Source organism: Rhincodon typus, chromosome 22, assembly GCF_021869965.1.
Source record: "Rhincodon typus isolate 14 chromosome 22, sRhiTyp1.1, whole genome shotgun sequence".
NCBI lineage: Eukaryota > Metazoa > Chordata > Chondrichthyes > Orectolobiformes > Rhincodontidae > Rhincodon > Rhincodon typus.
This window is the reverse complement of record NC_063353.1, coordinates 45,316,351-45,339,510: the sequence shown is the minus strand read 5'-3', so window position 1 is coordinate 45,339,510 and position 23,160 is coordinate 45,316,351. Positions and strand designations below refer to the sequence as shown.

The 23,160-nt window shown below is 42.7% G+C and overlaps 1 protein-coding gene across 1 annotated transcript in view; it reads right to left on the bottom strand.

Annotated features, from left to right (window-relative positions):
* Nucleotides 1–14,197, bottom strand: part of LOC109929691 (proline and serine-rich protein 2) — a 55,841-nt gene extending 41,644 nt beyond the window's left edge. The window contains exon 1 of the mRNA XM_048610533.1: nt 13,734–14,197. The gene's annotated coding sequence lies outside the window, so the exon portion shown is untranslated. The remainder of the gene's footprint in view (nt 1–13,733) is intronic.
* Nucleotides 14,198–23,160: the final 8,963 nt, after the last annotated feature.

The window sequence follows — 23,160 nt, the reverse complement described above, 5'->3', positions numbered from 1 at the left end:
GAAATGAAGGGTCTAGGCCCGAAACGACAGCCTTCCTGCTCCTATGATGCTGCTTGGCCTGCTGTGTTCATCCAGCTCTACACCTTGATATCTCAGATTCTCCAGCATCTGCAGTTCCTACTATCTCAGAACTGGAATTCTCCGCCGAATCCAAGCTTCAATTATGTCTACACAATCTGCAATCTATTGGAACCAGCTGGGGCGGGACAGGTCACCTGTCCCCACAGGCACTACAATGAAAGACAATAACATGCATTCAAACCAAATGCAGTGTGTTACTTACAACGTGTCATCAGAGCTGACATGCAGGCAGAACTGGCAGCAGGTGCATATCACTTCTGATTTATTTCAGGTTTATTTTGTCTCCTTCACTCCATTGTGCCATTTTAAATGGCCATTCAATCACATTGTAAACACACTTTCAAGTTATACTTGGCATACGCCTCCTGGATAAATGCCCTTAGATAAGCAAGACAGCTACAGCTGGCTCAGAAAGTTGCTTTGATCCATGAAGGGTTAAGGCTTTTTTTTGTTTATAAAGTCAAACAAAGCTACGTTCACCTCAGATAAAAGCTATCGCAAACATGTGCCACTGCTCCACAAACTGGTATTTCTGGCTCTGAAGGCAAGTTTCTGGTTACTGTTGGTAGACTGAACATTTAGCAAAATAAAAAGGGTTGTTAATTGGCTTTGATCAACTGCTGCAGCACTGGGCAAACATTCTTATTCACTCCAGATTTATTGCACAAAAGCCATTTGATTTTGAGAATGGTTCTAAATTAACGTGATCCGTGCTGGTAACACTACTCCAATTTTCTGATGAAGGGTCTAGGCCCGAAGCGTCAGCCTTCCTGCTCCTATGATGCTGCTTGGCCTGCTGTGTTCATCCAGCTCTACACCTTGTTATCCCAATTTCTTTAATGCTTTATCTCTCCCTCACTCCCTCCCCCACCTAGCAACACTTAGACAGATTTGAGCAAACGTATATCTGTGAAAACTGCAGCACTACAATACTAGCACAGACAGAAGAGCCACGACTCATTTGTGCTGCTAGAATAAATTCTACTTCTGCAGTTCCCTGTTGGAAGGCTGATCCTTGGCAATTATTCACTAAATCCCATCTGCGTTTCTTTTCTCTCTAGAAATCAGAAGGCCCTGAGTCTACGGCCAGTGGCCCAGGGACTGAAGAGTATGATGTTGATGTTAAACTGACCCACATGCTAGCTGTCCAACCAATTCACCTATCCAACTTTCCATCCTCCCCCATATTAATAATCATGAATTAATTTTTTATTTATTTGCTCATGGGATGAGGACATCGCTGGCTAGGCCAGCATTTATTGCCCATCCCTAATTGCCCAGAGGGCAGTTGAGAGTCAACCATGTTGCTGTGGGTCTGGAGTCACATGTAGGCCAGAGCAGTAAGGATGGCAGATTTCCTTCCCTCAAGGACATTAGTGAGCCAGATGGATTTTTCTGACAATCGACAATGGAATCACCGTCATCATTAGATTCTTAATTCCAGATTTTTAAAATTGAATTCAAATATTAAATTGAGGGGTATGGATAGGGTGAATGGCCAAGGTCTTTTCTCCAGGATAGGGGAGTCCAAAACTAGAGGGCATAGGTTTAAGGTGAGAGGGGAAAGATATAAAAGGGACCTGAGGGGAAATGTTTTCACGCAGAAGGTATTGCGTGTGTGGAATGAGCTGCCAGAGGAAGTGGTGGAAGCTGGTATGATTACAAGATTTAAAAGGCATCTGGATGGGTATGTGACAAGGAAGGGTTTAGAGGGAAATGGGCCAAATGCTGGAAAATGGGACTAGATTCATTTAGGATATTTCTGGTCAGCATGGATAATTTGGACCAAAGGGTCTGTTTTCATGCTGTAACTCTATGACTCTATGCTTGCCTGAGGTTTGGTGACCCTCAGGTTTAGTCTCCACCAATCATTCCCTCTCTCTCTCTCTAATGGGAGAGCTGCCGCCTGGGACTATGGCAACTTGACTTTTTATTTTAAATCTATGCCTCCTGGTTATTAACTTTTTTCTAAGTAGTGAAATAATTTGCAAAACAAAAAGTCTTCGTCCCTCAATTTTATACATTTCAATTAAATCTAAACCTCCCAAATACCAGATGTTTTTTGTTTGATTCCCAAAGGAGGAGATGGAATGAAACTTGGAAAAAAAGTGATTCTTCTAGAAGCTGAGGGACAGGGGAATGAGAGAAAAATAGCTACAAGGAGCCCTTCATTCTCTGGTTTTTGGGACATTAAAAGTTTCTTATCTTCTCAGCTCTCTGATCATATGCAGATCGAAAGAACACTGTAATGGGAAAAAAGCATTTTGTTTTTGCTTTTATGACATTATTGGTTTGAATTCCTTTGGTTCACACCAATTCCAGAGTTTACACTAAAGTACACTGATGCCTCAATGCATTACTACTGAATTGTTGTAGCTGGCATGTTTCAAATGAATATGGTAAAACTGGTAGCCTGTACACTTCTCAGAATGTAAACAATACACAGTGGCTCTTTTTCCAAAGAAGATAGAGTCATCGAAGTTGTAGAGATGTACAGCAGACCCTTCGATCCAACTCGTCCATGCTGACCAGATATCCTAAATAAATCTAGTTCCATTTGCCAGCATTTGGCTCATATCCCTCTAAACCCTTCCTATTCATATACGTTCCAGATGCCTTTTAAATATTGTAATTATACCAGCCACCACTACTTTCTCATTCCATACACGCTGCACCCTCTGCGTGAAATGGTTGTCCCTAAGGTCCCCTTTATATCTTTCTCCTCTCACTTTAAAGATATGCCCTCTAGTTTTGGACTCCCCTAGCTTGGGGAAAAGACCTTGACTATTCACCCTATCTATGCCCCTCATGATTTTATAAACTTCTATAAGGTCACCCCTCAGCCTCTGACACTCCAGGGAAAATAGCCCCAGTCTATTCAGCCTCTTCCTATAGCTCAAACCCTCCAGCATCTTTGTAAATCTTTTCTGTACCCCTTCAAGTTTAACAGCATCTTTCCTACAGCAGCAAGACCAGAACTGAACACAATATTCCAAAAGTGGCCAAACCAACATCTTGTACAAGCTCAACATGTTTCCGATGGTGGGTGTGTCCAGAACCAGGGGTCACAGTCTAATGATTCAGGGTAGACCATTTCGGATAGAGATGAGGAGACATTTCTTCACCCAAAGAGTGGCGAGCCTGTGGAATTCATTACCACAGGAAGTAGTTGATGCCAAAACATTGAATGTGTTCAACAAGCAGCAAGATACAGCATTTGGGGCAAATGGGATCATAGGTTATGGGGAGAAAGCAAGATTAGGCTACTGAGTTGGATGATCAGCCATGATTGTGAGGAATGACGGAGCAGGCTTGAAGGGCTGAATGGCCCCCTCTGGCTCCTATCTTCTATGTTTCTATGACCTCCCAACCTCTATACTCAAGGTATTGACCAATAAAGTACCAAACACCTTCTTCATTACCCTGTCTATATGCAACTCCGCTTTGAAGGATCTATGACACTGCATCTCAAGGTCTCATTGTTCGGCAACACTGCAGGGAGTTCTTCTAGTAAACTGACTAATACACCAACCAACACCATCAAAACATCAAAACTGCCACTTCAGCTCACCACCTTGTTCCCTGGCAAATATATCTGCCTTGGGCTTGCGGCAGTGCTCCAGCGAAGCTCAGTGCAAGCTGGAAGAACAGCAACAAAAACAGAAGTTGCTGGCAAAGCTCAGCAGGTCTGGCAGCATCTGTGAAGAAAAAAATCAGAGTTAACGTTTCAGGTCCGGTGACCCTTCCTCAGAACTCAAAGCTAGAAGAACAGCACCTCATTTTCCACTTGGGAACTCTGCAGCCTTCTGCACTCAATATTGAATTCAATAATTTTAGGGCTTGAGGTACCTTCTCCCATGATCTTACCCCAACCCCCACACACCAGGCCTTGTTATCACATGGTCTGCTATTACACATATCCCATTGTTAGCCACTAATAGTCTCCATTCATTCTCCCAAACTGGTTGTTATCCACTCCTTTGTCTGCCCAACTGTTCTCTCTCTTTTGGCTCAACCTTCACCTATCATTTACCCCTTACTTCTCCCCCGACCCTATCTTCTGCATAAAAACCAACTTCTTCCCAGCTACCATCAGGTCTGAGGAAGGGTCGCCGGGTCCAATTTCTCTCCACAGATGCTGCCAGACCTGCTGAGCTTTACCAGCAATTTCTGTTTTTGAAACTGGTTAATGACTGAAATCACAGAATGGTTACAGCATGAGGCTATTCAGCCTATTACACTTACACCAACCCTCTGCAGGAGGAACTCACCTGATCCTGGAACAGAGAAAGGGAGCCTATCTTGAAGGGAAAGGTCAGATTGTCTGAGAGAACAAAGTTGAAGACAGAAAAGTACCAAGATTTACGAAAAGGAAATTATTGCGGTTTAAAGAGTGATTGAGACTACACTAGAAACATAGGAAAAAGGGAACACAGAGGTCATTGGTTAAAGGGTAACCAAAAGATGAGTGGGGCCAATTTGGGAGAGAAAAGACGTTGTGGAGACAGAAGGCTCTGCATTCCTGTTTCTAATTCTGCAATCTTACTGTCTCAATTTTGGTAGCTCTGCCTTTGAAGTCCAGGCTCTGAGCTCAGAGACCCTTCATACCAAGAATACTGTGAATGGTTCTGCTCCCCAAACCTATGGAAAAGTAAACTGGCTTTGGAAACTGTCCAGAGAAGGTTCAATAGATCAGTCCCAGGCACCGACAGATTTTTTTTATGAGGAGAGGGTGAGCTGGCTGGGCCTGTACTCACTGGAGTTTAGATTCATGCAATGACCTTATTGAATCAAACAAGATTCTTGAGGGGCTTGACAGGATAGATGTGGAGAGACTGTTACCCCTTTTTGAGGGTAGTGTTGAGGAAGTGGTGCAGACGGACTTGGGCAAGTTAGGAGAGAGGGCAAAGACGTGACAGATAGAGTACAATGTGGAAGTGTGAGGTTATGCACTTTGGTAGGAAGAATAGAGGTGTATTTTCTAAATGGGGAAAGGCTTTGGAAATCCGAAACACAAAGGGACTTAGGAGCCTGATTTCAGGATTTTTTTTAAGATTAACATGCAGGTTCATTTGGCAGTTAGGAAGGCAAATGGAATGTCAGTATTCATTTTAAGAGGGCCAGAATACAAGATCAGACATGTACTGCAAAGGCTGTATATGGCTCTGGTCAGACTGCACTTGGAATATTGTGAACAGTTTTTGGCCCCACATCGAAGGAACGATGTGCTGGCCTTGGGGGGAATTCAGAGGAGGTTACAAGAATGATTTCAGGGATGAAGGGCTTGTCGTACGAGGATTGGTTGAGGCCTCTGGGTCTATACTCGATGGAGTTTAAAAGGATGAAAGGGTCTCTCATTGAAACTCTCATTGAATACTAAGAGGTCTGGATACAGTGGACGTGGAGAAGATGTTTCTGCCACCAGGGGAGAAATCAGTCCAAACCAACTTTGTGTAGTCCCAGTTTCCTAAATGAAACAGAATACTATGCTGAAACGCTTCGGTGCTATTTTTTGCATTTTACTTGCACAGCAATGGACATAGCTTTCTGTTTTTAATCTCAGGCTCCTTCAATGATATTTATTAACGTAAACTTGCAAATGCACTGGGCTGTTGCAAACATAATTATGACACTCTTCATGCTTTGTGTTAAGTCTGGCAAAAATACTCTTTCAGACCAATCTATTTTTTTAACCGGAGGATGGTGGGGGAGAAGAGGTTGATGGATTATCAAGAATGGTTAAATAGATTAGGCCTTTATTCATTAAGTTTGGAGGAATGAAGGGTGATCTTACTGAAACATACAAGATTTGAAGGGAACTTGACACAGCTGATGTTGAAAAGATGTTCTCAGTGGTGAGAGGAGTCTCACATTAAGGGACGCGAAAGGGTTCAAGGTAAATCTCATCAGAACGGAGCTTCATTCTGCACTGATCCACTTGCTCAAATCCAAAAGAAATCAAGTGGAGGAACCCAAGTGATTTTAGTCTCGATCGGATTACCTCGACTTAGAACCTTCCAAAGACTATAAACAAATATGCTGGCCACATTTTTGTCCCCTCAGATGATAAAAATTTTGCCACTTCACCAGTTTTAATCAGAAATATTTAACTTTATCTTTTTTACAAGAGAACATACATTGAGTATTTCTGAAGAAAAAACATATTTTGTTGCATCTTTTTGACTTGCACTCATCAAGACAATTTGTAAGAATGCCAACACAAAGGGAAAACAAACCATGTTTTCTTTTACACTGGAATTTCTTGCAAATTGTCCTGATGAGTGCAAGATGTAATGCTTTGATAAAATATATCTTTTTCAGCATTGTTCAAATTCTGTTCAGCCAAATGACTAAAATATATATTGCCAGCACAAAACATTAATCAATGCTAATCAGATTACAGCTTTTGTTGCCTGAAAACTGGGAAGTCCCAGGACTAGGGAAGTAATTTGATCTGGGTAAACATTTTACCTCAAATATTGCTGAAAATGACATCACAGGCGTTATCAAAGCTTTTCATCCCGTACCCAGCAGGATTGAATCAGAAGAATACCAAATTCCATAGGGAACAACAATTTATACCGTATGAGAAAAGGGTGCTGATTGCTTGGCGTGTCAGGTACTTCTCCTTGCTGAATTTAGCCATTCTAATTTGTGAGATTATTTCCTTTGACCACCATGTGCCAGAGACCAAGGGAAGACACCAAGAAAATAAAACAAAAACAGAAATTGCTAGAAAATCTCAGCAGGTCTGGTAGCATCTCCAGTTCTGAAGAAGGGTCATTGGACCCGAAACGTTAACTCTGATTTCTCTCCACAGATGCTGCCAGACCTGCTGAGATTTTCCAGCAGTTCCGGTTTATCTTTCTGATTTCCAGCAACCGCAGTTCTTTTGGGTTTTTTCCACCAAGAAATGAATTCTGTCAATGCCATTCCTGTCTACATTGCAAGAACATTTCAAAGGAATACCTTTACTAACCTACAGGAAATCATACAACTATGTTTATGAAGGTGATAATTTGGAGACCACAAGAAATCTTCACCTTCCAGGAGTCTCTTGAAATGATATTGCTGCACTTCAAAACCAGGTCATTCTCAGGAAAAATGAGAACGTAAAGTACAGGCATTGGAGGAGGCAACATGGCTCTTCGAGCCTAATCCACCATTTAACAAGGTCATGGCTGAGCTTCTATCTCAATTCCACTCTGACGCCTGATCCCGAATGCCCTTCGATTCCATTAGTGCCCAAAATCTATTGGCCTCCAGTGGGGCGTCTTGAGGAAGAAGGGTAGTTCCTGGACTGTACGGATTTACACTCCTGATTTTCTCACTACTAATGCCAGCAGGGGGGAGGGGGGAGGTGGTCCTGAAGACCAAGTCACCCAGGATACCATAACCCATTTCTGTTGCCCCCCCTCCAACACACACATGCATGCACACATGCATGCGCACACACATGCACACACTCTCACGCACACACACAAGCACACGTGCACACAAACACACACAACACACGCACGCACATGTACACACACTTTCAGCTCTCCAAACTCCACTAATTATCCTGATCCCCCCGACCCAGCCAGCACAAAATTCTCATTCCAAACCTTTACATTTCTCCACACCCCATGTTTTAAATTGCGTGCACATGGCGGAAAGGGGGAATGTGGGTGGGGCCGGGGAGCAGCTGGGCCCAAAACTGGGGACTGGGGACTGGGGCCCAAAGAGACTGCCGTGTTCAGAACGTGGGGGCATTGTACAAAGGATGGAGGAATGGAGCTGTGCTCGGGATGTTGGAGCGCAGCTGTGCTCAGGATGGTGGGGGGGAGAGGAGAGGAGGTCTGCTCAGGGTGAGATGTCCTGTAGTCAGGGTGGGATTGATGCTTTGCTCATTATGAGGGTGAACTGTGGTCAGGGTGGGATGCCCAGATCAAGGGCAGCACCCAGCTGGGTGGTTTCTGTGCCCAGCTCTGCTCACTGATCAACGTTAGCTCTCCATCAGTGCTGCCTCAAACCTTATTTTCAAATCCCATTATGTCTTCATCCCATTTCCATTTTTGTAATCTGCTCCAGCTCCAGACTTCACCTTACATGAATGATAGTAACACATAGGGTACGCAGGGTAGTCTAAGATAGGATAATAGGTTGGCACAACATCATGGGTCGAAGGGCCTGTACCATGCTGTACTGTTCTATGTTTTATGATACCCCCAACTTGCTCTTCTGGCTCTCCATTAGATATCTGAGCTCCTCCCGTTCTGACCTCTTGACCATCCCTGATTTTAAAACTATTCTGTCCCTCTGTCACGCTTTTAGCTGCCAAGACCCAAGTATCAGAAAATCTCACTCTAATCCTCTGCATCTCTTGTTCTTTCTTTAAGACAGGCCATAACATCTATTTCTTTCATCACACCATGTAATGAGGTTGTAAACATTTTGTTTGCAAGTTCACCTGTTAAGTATATATTGGGACATTTCACTACATTCCAGCAACAGCACCTTCCCACCCCACGTTGTCTTTTAGAAGGGACAAGGGCAGCAGAGACATGGGAACACCATCACCTTCTCTCTAAGCAAATTACCACTCTGACTTGGAAATATGTCACCTTTCCTTCAAAATCCTTGCTCTCCTTGGTCTTGTTCAGGGCAATTAGGGATGGTCAATAAAAGTTGGCATGGTCAATGATATCCACATCCCACGAACAAGAGATAAAACAGCACTGTGGTTTACTAACAACGATGTGGAGATGCCAGTGTTGGAGTGGGGTGGACAAAGTCAGAAATCACACGACACCAGGTTATAGTCCAACAGGTTTATTTGAAATCGCAAGCTTTCGGAGCACCGCTCTTTACATTGCAACGGTTCAAGGGGTAACCTATCACCACATTCTCCAGGGCAATTAGGGATGGGCAATAAAAGCTGGCCTAGTCAAATGATGCCCACATCCCATGAACAAAAGATAAATCAGCACTGACGTTTGCTAATAACACCTCCCGACCTCCACAGATTGTAATGGTTCAAGCTAAGCCACCACCACCTTCTCCAGGGCAATTAGGGATGGGCAATAATTGCTGGCTCGACCAGTAAAGCCACACATCCCATGAAAATAATGAACAAATCTAAAGGTACTGTAGAAACACAAGCTGCTGTTGGGATTTTACTCCTTGTTATAAGAACATGTGATGATCACTGCTGACACCATGTTCTATTTCGGGTACCAACAGCTGGTAGCTTGGTGGTTAGGATTCAGAGATGCCACCAGTCCTCCTCTCACAGGTCTGTCCAGTTGTCTGAGGAACAACCCACAAAAATGGCTCAGCAGAAGAGGCACTTGTCTTTCATAATAAGATGCAGTTTATTATATAACCGGTGGGGTTTGGTTAGCAAGACAGAATGAAGCCAACAGTGTGGGTTCAATTCCTGCATCGGCTGAATTTACTATGAAGGGCTGTCCTTCTCAACCTCCCTCCTTGCCTGAGGCGTTGTGACCCTCAGGTTAAACCACCACCAGCCTTCTCCCTCTGTATCTAATGAGAGAGCAGCCCTAGGGTCTGGTAGGACTATGGCGACTTTACCTTAATTATATAGCAATTACTCTGTACACCTTACATCAGCTCTTGGGCATATTAACTGTTGCTAACGAGAGGTGTAGTAGATCAGAGTATCTCCATCAGGAGACCATTTCAGACTCCAATTGTTTCTTCAACTAGACACTGTGAGACCTCAGACTGGGTGAATCCCCAGGTAGCTCAAACATTAAGTATTTCAGAACCAGTAACTGATACAATTATATAGCTCTGTTCCATCACAACTGGTCGAGATATTTCTTAACCAGCCTGTTCAGGGCTGTTATTACACATTCTGAGGAAGGGTCACCGGACCTGAAACATTAACTCTGTTTTCTCCTTCACAGATGCTGTCCGACCTACTGAGCTTTTCCAGCAACTTTGTTTTTGTTCCTGTTATTACAAACTTGTGGAACAGGGAGGATTTGAACTTGAGCCTCCTGGCTCAGCAGTGGGGACACTACCGTAGAGCCACAAAAGCCGTCCCCAACTGGTCTGTGCTGCATGTGAACATTCTCCCATCTTAAAGCAAGAGTGTGTGTCTTTTTAAACCAAATGGATTAATGTGAGATAGTAGGAACTGCAGATGCTGGAGAATCTGAGACAACAAGGTGCAGGGCTGGATGAACACAGCAGGCCAAGCAGCATCAGAGGAGCAGGAAGGCTGTGTTCATCCAGCTTTACACCTTGTTATCTCAGATTCTCCAGCATCTGCAGTTCCTACTATCTCTGGAAAAGAATTGGACTCTGGTTTGGAGTGGCTATAGGCAACAAAGAGGCTGGGGAGTGGGGGAAGTGGGTGGTGGTGACAGTCCCCCTGTCCTTACCCCATAAACCTGCAAATATTTTTCTTCAGGTCCTTGGGAGGGAAAAGGTCACTCGGTACAATTGTAAACCATGCTTGCCTGTCTGTATTGCAGCCTGTGGCTTGTAGCTTTTGTGTTTATCTCTCGCCCAAGACTGTGACTCAACCCGAGGTTTCATTCAGGCAGCCATACTCCACCCACCCCTTTTGAACAAGCATTCTTTATGCAGGAATCCAGACGGCAAATGCTGGAAGATCACAGCCTCACAATCAAGCCTGATCCTGCCCCCATTCCACAACAAGATGCTTGCAGTTCCCAGCAGGAATTCCAATTAGCTGCAGGAACTGTAGCTGGCTTTACCTCTCCATAGACCAGGAATGTGCCATGACCAATAACTCAATACAGACTTTGCACTGAGTTCAGCATCAGGAGAGGTTTTTTTTTGTATTTGTTCCTGGGATGGGGGTATTGCTGACTAGGCCAGCATTTATTACCCATCCCTAATTGCCCACAAGGCACATAAGAGTCAACCATATCACTTTGGGTCTGCAGTCACATGTAGGTCAGACTAGGTTAGGAGAACAGACATTGATGAACTTGCGGGGTGGGTGCGAGTTTTAAAACAATAATTGGCAGTAGTCAACGTGGTCAACATTAGTCACACTTTTTAATTCCAGCTTTCTTTAAGCTATTTCCAATTTCATCATCTGTCACGGTGGACTTCAAACCCATATCCCCTGTCCTGGGTTTTAGATTGCTAGGCCAGTCACTTTACCACTACGGCACCATCTCCCCATGTACAATATCCCTCCCCACCAGGCCGTATCGTTTCGCCATCAAAACCTTTGGATGGGTTGATTCGGAATGAATCATTTACAGTGATAAGAAGCATTGTTAATGTATGCTGAATACACACTGACAAGATGTGTTAACTGGACACATCTTAAAAAGGTGCACAAACAAATCAGGCAAAGTGCTATTTTATGGAACACTGATGTAATTCACCTTTACATAATACAACAAATGTACAATAAGGTCCCCTAGTGCATGGTAAAGTTGTGTCAACACGATGCATTGACATAGAAAAATGCAGACTAATACTGACTTGTACATAATGTTGCAATGACGCAATGTAACTATATGGATAATCAACTCAGCACACCAATACCAATCATGACACAGGGTAATGTTGATATTGGTACAGCAACATGGGTGCACTAACAGGGTTCTCTGATTGAATCCAGTTCCAGGCCTGCTCTGCTTTACAAACTCCCCTAACCCAGGAAAGAGCACACCATCCGCTACCCAAGCTAAAATGCTTTTGTAGGAGCAAATTACTGCAGATGCTGGAATCTGCACTGAAAACAAAAAAAAATGTTGGAGATCACACTGGGTCAGATAGCAACCATGCAGAGAAAGCAAGCTAGCGTTTCAAGTTTAGCCATAGCTCAGTTGGTAGCACATCTTCTGCAGAGTCAGAAGGTTGTGGGTTCAAGTCCCATTTCAGGCATCAAGTGCAAATATCAACATGCAATTCCACTGTGAGAACTGAGGAAGCACTGCACTGTCAGAGATACTGTGTTTCACCTGGGAACAGACAGTAGTGGTCATTTCCAACTTTCTGGTAACTGATTTTTCAACAAAATACACATGAAATTATTATTCCATAATGCTGAGGAAGAAGACGACATTGGAAAGGGAAAGGAGTATAAGCAAACATAAAGGAATAGAAAGCTGTCCACTGGGACCTTTCTCCATATTCTGTCAACACAGTGTAAACTGCAAAGGAAGTGTCCAGCAATGATGTCTAACTCACCTGCACCTTTCAAAGCTGCTGCCATATCCCGGAGTATAATTTTTAAAAAATCTATCGATCCTCACAGGTGGATATGAAGAAAAGAGCTCCCAAAGTACAATTTCAATAGGGTAAGGCTTGGGGCTCCGGTCAATATCCATCCCTCAATCAACATCACAGAAACAGAAATACCTGGTCAGTATTGCTGTTTGAGGGAGCTTGCTGTGTAAAATCTGCTGCGGTCGTACTGACATTATAGCAGCAATTAAACTCCAAAAAGTATTCTCCTGGCCAAAGCACTTTAGACATTCTGAGATGATGTTAGTCTGCATTGAAACGGTTTTCTTTCCGATGATTTACACATTAATTCACCACAATAGGGAATTTCTCAATTTGGCATTAAAGAGTTATAACTGACAGAATCTGTCATGATCTGTGCTGATTAATGTGTAAATATATTTACTCATGTATTTTATAACAAAAATGTAAGCACACAGCAAAACGATGCACATAACTCCGTGGCCCAGGATCATGCAGTCGTACAGTTTTAAAGCATGGAAAAGTCCCTTCGGCCCATCATGTCCATGCCAATCATCAAACACTTTCTAATTTCATCCCATCTCCCAGCACTTGGCCCATAGTATGCTATAGGGTTTCAAGTGATTATCTAAATAGGTTCTTACCTGTTGTGACAGTTCCTCCCTCTACCATCCAGCAGTGAGTTCTAGATTTCCAATTCCATGAAAAAATTCTTCCTTAAATCACCTCTAAACTTAAAGCTCCTTACCCTAAAACCATGTTCCTTAGCGGCTGACCCCTCTTCAGAGGGGAAAGGCTTCTCCCTATCTACTCTGTCTGTGCCTCTCAGAATTTTGTACACCTCAATCAGATCCCCCTCAGCTTCCTTTACTCTATGAAAAACAACCGGAGCCTATTTTAGTCTCTCTTCAGAGCTGAATTGCTCCAGCCCAGGCAACATCCTGGTGAATCTCCTCTATACCCCCTCCAGTGCTATTACATCCTTTTTAATAGTATGTGACCAGATATGTACACAGTACTCCAGGTATGACCTAAATAATATCTGTACAGCTCCAGCATACCCACCTTGCTCTTGTATTCAATGCCTTGACTAACAACGACAAGTATCCCAGTGCTTTCTTTACCACCTTACCTAGCTGTTCTACTGCTTTCAAGAGTCTATGAACATGCACAGCATGGTCCCCTCTGATCCACCGTACTTTCAACGTGTCTTTGTCCCCGCCCTGTCAGCCCTCTCAAAATACATCACCTCACACTTTAAATTCCATCTGAATTACTCTCGCTTAAGAGAGACAGAATAAAACAGCAAGACTGAATTTAGGACCTTTGTTTTAATTGCCCCGAAAGACACCAAACAACATTAGCCAGAAATCTCTGGTGAGTCAGGTCGGAGTAAAGATCTGAAGAAGCAGTAACACACGAAAAATGAAACCCCAGTGATTTACCTGAGCTGGCACAGTTTCCAGGAGCAGACGGAGAGACCCAGAAGTAACAAACTGGGTCTTTATATCAGCGCCAATGTCTAAAATCTCATCTTCTTTTCCAGCCTGCCAGCTGTATCTTGACGCCCGCCTGCAAGTTCCTTCTTCGAGCTTTGGGTTCACAGTCTCTGCCAGCGAGTTACTGATTAATTCTCGATTTAAAGAGCTCTCATTTCTAGGCAACTGCCCGTGCGCAACAGCGCTCCAGCCCGTCAATCGTTTCCAATCAGTGGGAGGGAACACACGTCTTTGAAAAAAAAAGGGCTAGCTCAGTGCTACACCTCTCTTCTGGTTTTTGCCACGGTTCTGGTTGCATTCCCTCGATCTTACTGGTGTTTTACTTTGAAATGGGGTGGGGGGGGGGGGTTTTGAATTGGATTGGGGCTGGACACTGGGAAATGTGGATGCAGCTTTGAAATATACACATGACATCATTGTTGGACACTTTCCTTGCAGTTTACAGTGAGTCAGAGCGTGGAGCGACAGGTCCCAGATCAGTAGCTGTGTCTCCTTCTATTTACTTCCCTTCCCTTGACGCTATGTGATCGTAATTTCACCTGATTTTCTTTTCTGGTTGAGAAAAATCATTTATCCATTTTGTTGGAAAGTTGAAATATTGCCACCTACTGTCAGCTGGTGGCACTCAGAATTCAGAATATTCTGGGAGTCGGTCCCCATAGCCAGATTTAGGTGTCTTTTATATTTGGAGCTGATTTTTTTTTGTTATTTCTCAGGGATGTGGGACACGTCAGTTAGGACCAGGAGGCCATTCTACCAACTCCTACGATCACAGTTGATTTGGTTACTCTATGTTCTGGCCCTGTCCCCCATAAGCTGTTTGCTTACCATAAATCAATCTAACACTGCTTTAAAAAAAACATTCAAGGTCTCTGCTTTCACCAACTTTCTAGGAAGCGAGCTCAAAAGACTCATGACCCTCTGAGAGATAAGAAATTTCTCCTCATTTCTGTCTTAAATGAGCAACCCCTTATTTTAAACGATAACCCTAGGTTTAGAATCACCCACATGAGTAACTGGGGGGGTGGCCTGTTGGTATTATTTATTGTTTGACTGTTAATCCAGAAACCCAGGTAATGTTCTGGGCACCTGAGTGTGAATCCCACTATGGCAGATGATGGAATTAAGAGTTTGGTGGTGACCTTGAAACAATTATTCATTATTGGAAAAATCTATCTGATTCACTAACGCCCTTGAGGCAATAAATGCTGGCCTAGCCAGTGATGCCATCATCTGTGACTGAATAAAAAAAATTCTTTCCACATCCTCCCTCAGTCAAGGGGAGCATTTATTGCCTGTCCCTAATTGCCCTTGAACTTGCTGGGCCAGTTCAGAGGGCAATTGAGAGTCGTAGAAATATACAGCACAGAAACAGACCCTTTGGTCCAACTCGTCCATGCTGACCTGATATGCTATATAAATCAGAATGCATTTGCCAGCAGTTGGCTCATAACCCTCTAAACCCTTCCTATTTATGTACCCATCCAGATGCCTTTTAAATGTTGTAATCATACCAGCCTCCACCACTTCCTCTGGCAGCTCATTCTACCACACACTATGCTCTGCATGAAAACATTGCCCCTTAGGTCAACAGCAATGCTGTGGGTTTAGATTCATAGGCCAGGTAAGGAGGGCAGATTTCACTTCCTAAAAGACATTAGTGAGCCAGATGGGGTTTTAAGACAATCAAAAATGGTGTTGTGCTCAATAGTAGTGAGACTAGCCAACAATTCCAGACTTTATTCCTTGAATTCAATTGTATTCCGCTAAGATGCTCTTTAAAACTGACCTCTTTGACAAGATTTGTGATCATTTACTCCAATAAACTCATTTATGTGGCTTGGTGTTATACATACTTTGATCTCATGAAGCTCCTAGGGAGGTTTTGTCACTTTAACAGTGCCATATGAATGCAAAGTTGTTGTTATGAAGCAGGCTGTAAACAGCTGCATGCTGACCCTGGGCGACTTTATACCTCGTGTCCCAGGTCATTGGTGGAGTAAGTGTGCCAAGACCGTCAAGTACGAAGGGGTATAATGGCAGGTGTGGCTGCTGCAGGTAAAATGCCTGGTGCCTACTCTGAACAGCTTTCTCTCATCTTGTACCACTTCAGCAGTGAAATACTGTATTGGGGCACTTTCAAATCAACTCCGTGCTAAACATTGTGTTCATTTAGTGTAGACCAGAAACTGTGCAGTTCAGAGGCACATTCCATTTGCCATTCTGATGTCCTGTGGAAGTTGGTACTCATTTCTGCTCATTCTGACGCTGCAGAGATCCTGTAAATAATTTCACTGACAGTCCGGCTTCTAGAAAAGCTACTGAGTGACGATGGACCATTTTTTAATAAATTTTTGAAACCAAAATTACCATAATGACTAAATAAAAATTGTTTCTCAAAACACAGTGTTGAACACTCATTCTAGTAAATGTGTCAAAAGAATTGAGGGGTGACATGAATTGAAAATTTCAAAACTCTGATAAATTTTTTTTTATCTGACCGATATATTTTTGCCAAATCACGTAGGTAGGGAGATAGAGTTAAGATGCAGTCAGCTATGAATGGTGAAACAGGGTCATGGGGCTGAACAGCCTGTTGTCACTTCTAAGATGGTGAATTCCATATTTTGTATTGGCATAAAGTATGCACGAAAGGGCAGCTATGTTACTGGTCAGCCTTGACTTCCCTGCAATGGAGCAGTTATGACATTAAGCCCCCTAAAAGAGTCTACCTCTCTTGGTTGTAGATCTATCCTTGGTACTCAGTAACATGGACAGAGAGTAACTCAATCTCCTGGTCTCCAGAAGTTTGATTCTTCAAGATATCTCACCAAACCCAAAGTTCAAGCAAAACTTGCGGTTTATTGAATGCAGGGTTGGCATATTGTTGCAAACCTTTCCTTGCATTAGTTTATCTCTACTTGCCCTGTATCAATGTTGTTGCAGCAAAAGAGCTTGGTGTTGTATATTGTATCTATCTGGGATCTATGCAGGCACACCGTCTTGTATGGGTGTAAGAGGTTTTATTCACTATGCTTTGTCTACCCCATGCTCTTAGCTTGAGCTTCCAGTTCTTTCCATGGCTTTGTTAACTTTTCTCTGAGTCCACACTCACGCTTCATGAAACCTCAATGGGCAGATGATGGCTCAAATAACTCCACAGAGGCTGGTATCCTGCTACCAAGTCACCCTTTATTTACACGTGGAGAGTCCTTGATGCTGATCCAGCTCCCTCAGAGCCAGCTGTCAGAGTGAAAAGAACCTTTGACATCCCTGTTTATATCTGTCAGCCAGGGCTCCCTGATTGGACCAGATTAACTGCCCCAATCAGGGAACTCAGATTCTATGAGGTTCACCGGGCTGACCTCATTACATGGCTAGTGGTGTTATCACTGGACTGTTAATCCAGAGACCCAGGAAATATCCCGGAGACCTGGGTTTGAATCCTGCCATGGTAGATGGTGGAATTTGAATTTTAAGTAAAAATCTGGAATTAAGAGTCTGATGATGACCATAAAATCACTGCTAATTGTCATGAAAACCCCCATCTGATTCACTAATGTCCTTTAAGGAAGGAAACTGCCATCCTTACATGGTCTGGCCTACATGTGACTCCAGATCCACATGAATGAATTTAAAAAATCAAACTTGGTGAAAATTGACAGACTCACTTAATCCAGTGCAGAATAATTGAAAGCTGAGGATTGAAATCAATTTGGGAATTCTACCATGCTCCATGCCTCTGAGGAGAAATGTAAGTTTGCAAGGGGACATTGAATGCAGTTGAGAATGATACCTACCCTGAACACTCTCACCTGGCCATATCAGAGGATAAATGATGCTGCCTCTGCCTCACACAAGAGGCTAGTCATTAAGTAGTGTAATCTGCTTGAGGTGGAACTGCAGACACATTGATTGCTCTTTCCATAATAGTGAAGGTTAACACTGAATTGATTGATTCATTGATTGATTTATTATTCTCATGTACTGAGATACAGTGAAAAGTGTTGTTTTATGCGCTATACAGGCAGATCGTACCATACAGAGTGCATCAGGGTAGCAGGACAGAGTGCAGAATACAGTGTTACAGCTGCAGAGAAGGTGCAGAGAGAGAGAGATCAGAATTAACATTTGAGAGATCCATTCAAAAGTCTGATAACAGCAGGGAAGAAGCTGTTCTTGAGTCTGTTCGTGCGCGTACTCAAACTTTTATATCTTCTGCCCAACGAAAGAGGGTTGAAGACAATATAACTGGGGTGGGAGGGGTCTTTGATTATGTTGATTGCTTTCCCAAGGCAGCGGGAAGTATAAATGAAGTGAGTGGAAGGAAGGCTGGGTTGTGTGATGGGCTGGGCTGTGGTCACGACTCTCTGTAATTTCTTGCGGTCTTAGGAAGAGCAGTTGCCGCACTATGCTGTGATGCATCTGGATAGAATGCTTTCTATGGTGCATCTATAAAAATTGGTAATTGTACCATTACAGGAGGCACCTATCAGTCTGCAATCCAACGATGCTCACCATAATGACAGATACTGCATACATTAAGGCAACATAGTGACCATTAGGAGTCCTCACATCATCTCCATGGCTTAGCTCTCCCTCTCAGCATTTCTTCACAGACAAAGATTTTAGGAAAATTGTTTTCGTTGGTTGGGAGTCTGCTGTGGCCTCAAGAGTCCTCTCCAGGACTTGTAGCTGTTACACAGTGAGTACAGATGGGGGTGTAGACACTGCTGTGGAACAATTCAAACTTTCTTTCTTCTTTTCTCTTCCATGTTGCTTCTTTGCTTAGTCTCAATAGGCATCTGTAGCACTCCTAAAGAAGCATATCCAAGCCTTACCATCGCTGGCCTGCAGTTTCCTCTGGCAGTGGCTGATGGAGGATACAGAAAGGGCATTCCTCAGAGAGTTTTTGACAGGTTTGTCTGGGATCTCTCTGTAGCAGTTTCCTGGTGGACAGCCCTCAGTATGACACAATTTCAGGCAGATGACTGTCTGGTCCATCCATGCAACTTGCCCAATGCAATTGGCTGAGCAGGACAAAGACCTCAATGCTGGTGATGTTGGCTGTTCCCAGAAACTCAATGTTTTCAATGATGTGCTCCTGTCCGCGGATCCTGAGGATGCTGTGGAGGCAGTGCTGATGGAAGCTTCCGGAAGACGTACATGTTGGTGGTACAGGACCATGACTGGAAACCATACAGAAGCGTGGTGACGATTTTGTAAACTTTGGGCCTGGTCTTTGCTGTAAGGCTGTGGTTGCTTCCCATTTGTTTGTAAAGATTGCTTGCTTTGGAAAGGCTATCATCTACTTTGGTGGCATTAACACACGTAATATTGAAATACAAATCAAATTTAAAGCTGTATATTGATTTTCCAATTCAGAATACAACTTGTCAAAAAATAAAGTCATGAATTTTCATCACACTTTGCAAGTTGGAAGATAACATGTTATGCAGCAGGCTATAGATAAGCCCATAAATAATTTAATGTTAATTCTTGCACTTCATTTTGTTTCTCAGTTCAAGGTATACAGCTGTACAGTAGAATGGGTGATGCACAAACTCTGCCTTTGTGCAAAGCAAATACAATATTGGTTGTGTAACAAACTTTATATTAACCGGCACCCACGGTACTAGGAATGTGCCGGTGTTCAAATATCCCGGTTGATCAAGAGATCCGTCATCAATGTGAAAACACACACTTAAGTGATAGAAACAGAATGCAAGGGGTATACACATCACTGTTATACTTTATTTACAGCATAAATCATTTAAATAATAATGCAACTTTGCCTTAATTAAAACTTACCAGCAGAGAGTCACACCCTTAGTGACTGCACGAACATTGCGGAGATCGCAATAATACAGTAAGCTCCCTGTATTTCAGGTATATATTTTTGCCGGTTTATTGGGAGTGCAGTATTATCAGATACAGTAGAAATGAAGATAGGGTACATTGTTGATCTATAAAGAAGTGTCACATTGATATTGCACCTTACCATGACACCAACATAGGTGCTGTAGTGGACAATGAAGAAAGTTATCTCAGAGTACAACGGGACCTTGATCAGAGGGGCAAATGGGCCAAGAAGTGACAGATGGAGTTTAATTTAGATAAATGTGAGGTGTTGCTTTTTGGAAATTGTCTGCCACATTTCCTACATTAAAACAATAAACACATTTCAAAAGACCTTCATTGGTTACAATGCCAATTGAGATGGCCTGACATCCTAAAGGACCTGATATAAATGCAAGTCTTTCTTTTATTTAGGTCCATGCCCAAAGTGTGTAATTCTGTCAGCTTTTGCTATGTAGAATTTTGTGGCTGAACTCAAAGAATTTAAGCTGTACACTGCCAGATATGTAGAATCATTATTATTTAGATATTGCTGTTCTTTCATTCCACCACCTGACTTAATGAAATGATTTAATGTAGCAAAATTAGGGCTTTATATCTAATCCTGGAGTTAAAAGCGTAAAATTGTAAAGATCCTTTTATATTTAAAATTGTTCCACTGAGAAACTGGTTCTGAAATGGGCTGCTGCAATGGAAGTTGAGGTAAATTCCACAGCACTCAATGTCTACAGGTAACACAACTGTCCTTGTGTAAGTCTTTCCTTTTGGCTGCCATCCAGCCAGCAACATTTATCCTCCCTGCTAGAAGCAGCATTGACATTTGTAATCGCAACTGTTTCTACAGGATTATGGGAACATCCTGTCTGCACTGGTTCACAGAAATTCTGGCGTTACCTGTTTTTCTTTACAATACTCAAAGTTGGGGTGGTTCTCACTGGTACAGGTGTGTTGAAACTTGTCTTTTCTTTCCCTGACAGCCTGCTCTTGATGATTTGCTCCTAATTTCCATCTTGAAACAGACTGTTTTTAAAAAAACGCATTTATTCATGAGATGTGGGAATCACTGACTAGGCCAGCATCAATGTCCATCCCTAGCTGCCCCAGAGAAGGTGTTGGTGAGCTGATGCTTTGAGCCTCTGCAATGCTGGTTTAGTAGAGACACCTACAATGCCGTTGGGCAGCAAGTTCCAGGATTTTGACCTGATGACACTGAAGGAATGGTGATAGGGACATCATGTTGAGGTTGTACAGGACGTTGGTCACACTTCTTCTGGAGTACTGTGTGCAGTTCTGTGTGCCCTGTTATACGGAGGGTATTATTAAACTGGAGAGGGTTCAGAAAAGACTTACCAGGCTGCTGCTGGGAATGGAGGGTTTAAGATATAAAAATAGACCAGAAAGACTGAGACTTTTTTCACTAGAGCATAGGAGGTGAGGAATTGGAACCTTATTGAGTTTGGTAGAATCATGAGGGCATTGATAAGGTGAATGTTGAGGGCCTTTCCACGAGGGTGGGAGAGTTCAAAGCTAGGGGGCAGATTTTTAAGGTGAGAAGAGAGAGATTTAAAAAGACACGAAGGGCAACATTTTTACACACAGCTCATATGTGGAATGAATTGCCGGGGAAGTGGTGGATGCAGCTGCAATTACACTGTTTAAAAGACATTTGGATAAGTTCATGAAAGGGAAAGGTTTGGAGGGATATGGACCAAGTGCGGGCAGGTGGGACTAGTTTAGTTTGGGAACATGCTTGACGTGGACTGGTTGGACTGAAGGGTCTGTTACCATGCTGTATGACTCTATGACTCTATATTTTTAAGTCAGGAAGATGAGTAGCTTGAAGTGGAACTTACAGGGGGTAGTGTTCCCATGTATCTGCTGCCCTTGCCCTTCTAGGCAGTCAATGTCACAGGTTTAGAAGATGCTGATAAATGGGCCTTGGTGAATCGCTGAGTGCAGCTTGTAGCTGGTAGACATTGCTACAACTGTGCATTGATCATGGAGGGGCTGAATGTTAAAGGTGTTAGAGGGGATGCCAAACAAGCAGGGGCTGCTTTGCCCAGGATGGTGCTGAGCTTCTTGAGTGTTGTTTGAAGCTGCAGTCTTCCGGGCAACTGGGGAGAATTCCATCATACTCCTGACTTGTATCTTGTAGATACTAGACAGGCCTTCGGGAGTCAGAAGGTAAGTTACTACAATATAATTCCAAGTATTTGAGCTATTCGTGTAACCTTAGTATGTACATGATTGTTCCAGTTCAGTTTCTGTTAATGGTAATACCTAAGATATTGGTAATCTCATTGGCTGTTATGTGGAGATGGTTAGATTCTCTGTCGTTGGAGATGGTCATGGTCTGGCATTTGTATAGAACAAATGTTACCCGTGCGCCACTAAGTCAACAATTCCTGAATCATTAATAGTTTTGTATAAGACACCAAGTGTCTGCCACTAGGCAACAGAAACAAATTGAGCAACCCCAATCTCACAGTTAGGTTCATTAATTTGTACTCCAGAAATCTAAATGAACATGAGAATGTATCCCAGATTTTGTGGCCAATGCCAACTGAATGTTCCAAGTCTTACTCTTGACCTAAGGCTTTTTATGGGCTTTCGCACTGGGACTTGCAGTGATTAGAAATTCTAAACCACATGATTCCCCCATACAGAAATTCTCTAGTAACAGCTAGCTGCCTTGCTCTCACCTTCTTGTTAAAACAAAACTAGAGAAATTCAGAGACTCTAAAAGGGCAAATTCTCAAATATTGAGTGAAAAAGAGCATCAATGTATAAATAACCTTGGGTCAACAGCAAAGAATTAAAATGAATTGGAAGAAACTAAAAGAAACAAATGTTATGGACCAGACCAAACCCCCTCAAAATATCTTAAGGAGATAGCCTAGATCTTAACTTTTTCTTATTTTAAAGGCATGTGCCAGGCATTGCATTCCAGATACAATTTGTTTGGTCAAACTATCAGTCTTAAAGCAAAATACACTTTATTCATATACTGTAGATAAAATACAATAAAAGAAAGAACTGGAATAACTTAAATCTATTAGAAAGCTTAACAGAATAATAGATTATTTAACTACTAAACAGCAGCTGTTCCAGTATACTAACATTTCATAAACACATACCTGGCAAAGGCAAATTCAGTAATAAGGATTGTCTCACTAGCAGCAGGAAGAGAACCTCAGCTTTTAGCTGTGACAGAGAGAGAAAAAACAGCTTCCAAATCCAGCTTCAAGACCCCAGTAACTGCTGCTAAAAAATTAGAACTAAAAATACTGGTTGTGGGGGAGCTTGACATCACCCATTCAGGCTGCTTCTATTGTTTCAACTTTAAAAAAACCCAAGGCTTCACAACCTGTTTATTTTATTAGGTTCAAATAGACAGCTTATCACCTCTGTCTTAAAACCTCTCTTCAAAAACGGGACAAAATATACCTCTTAATGCTATAGTATCTTCACACAATGTATTGAATTCTGTGGTCCATACTGGTGCTATCAAACT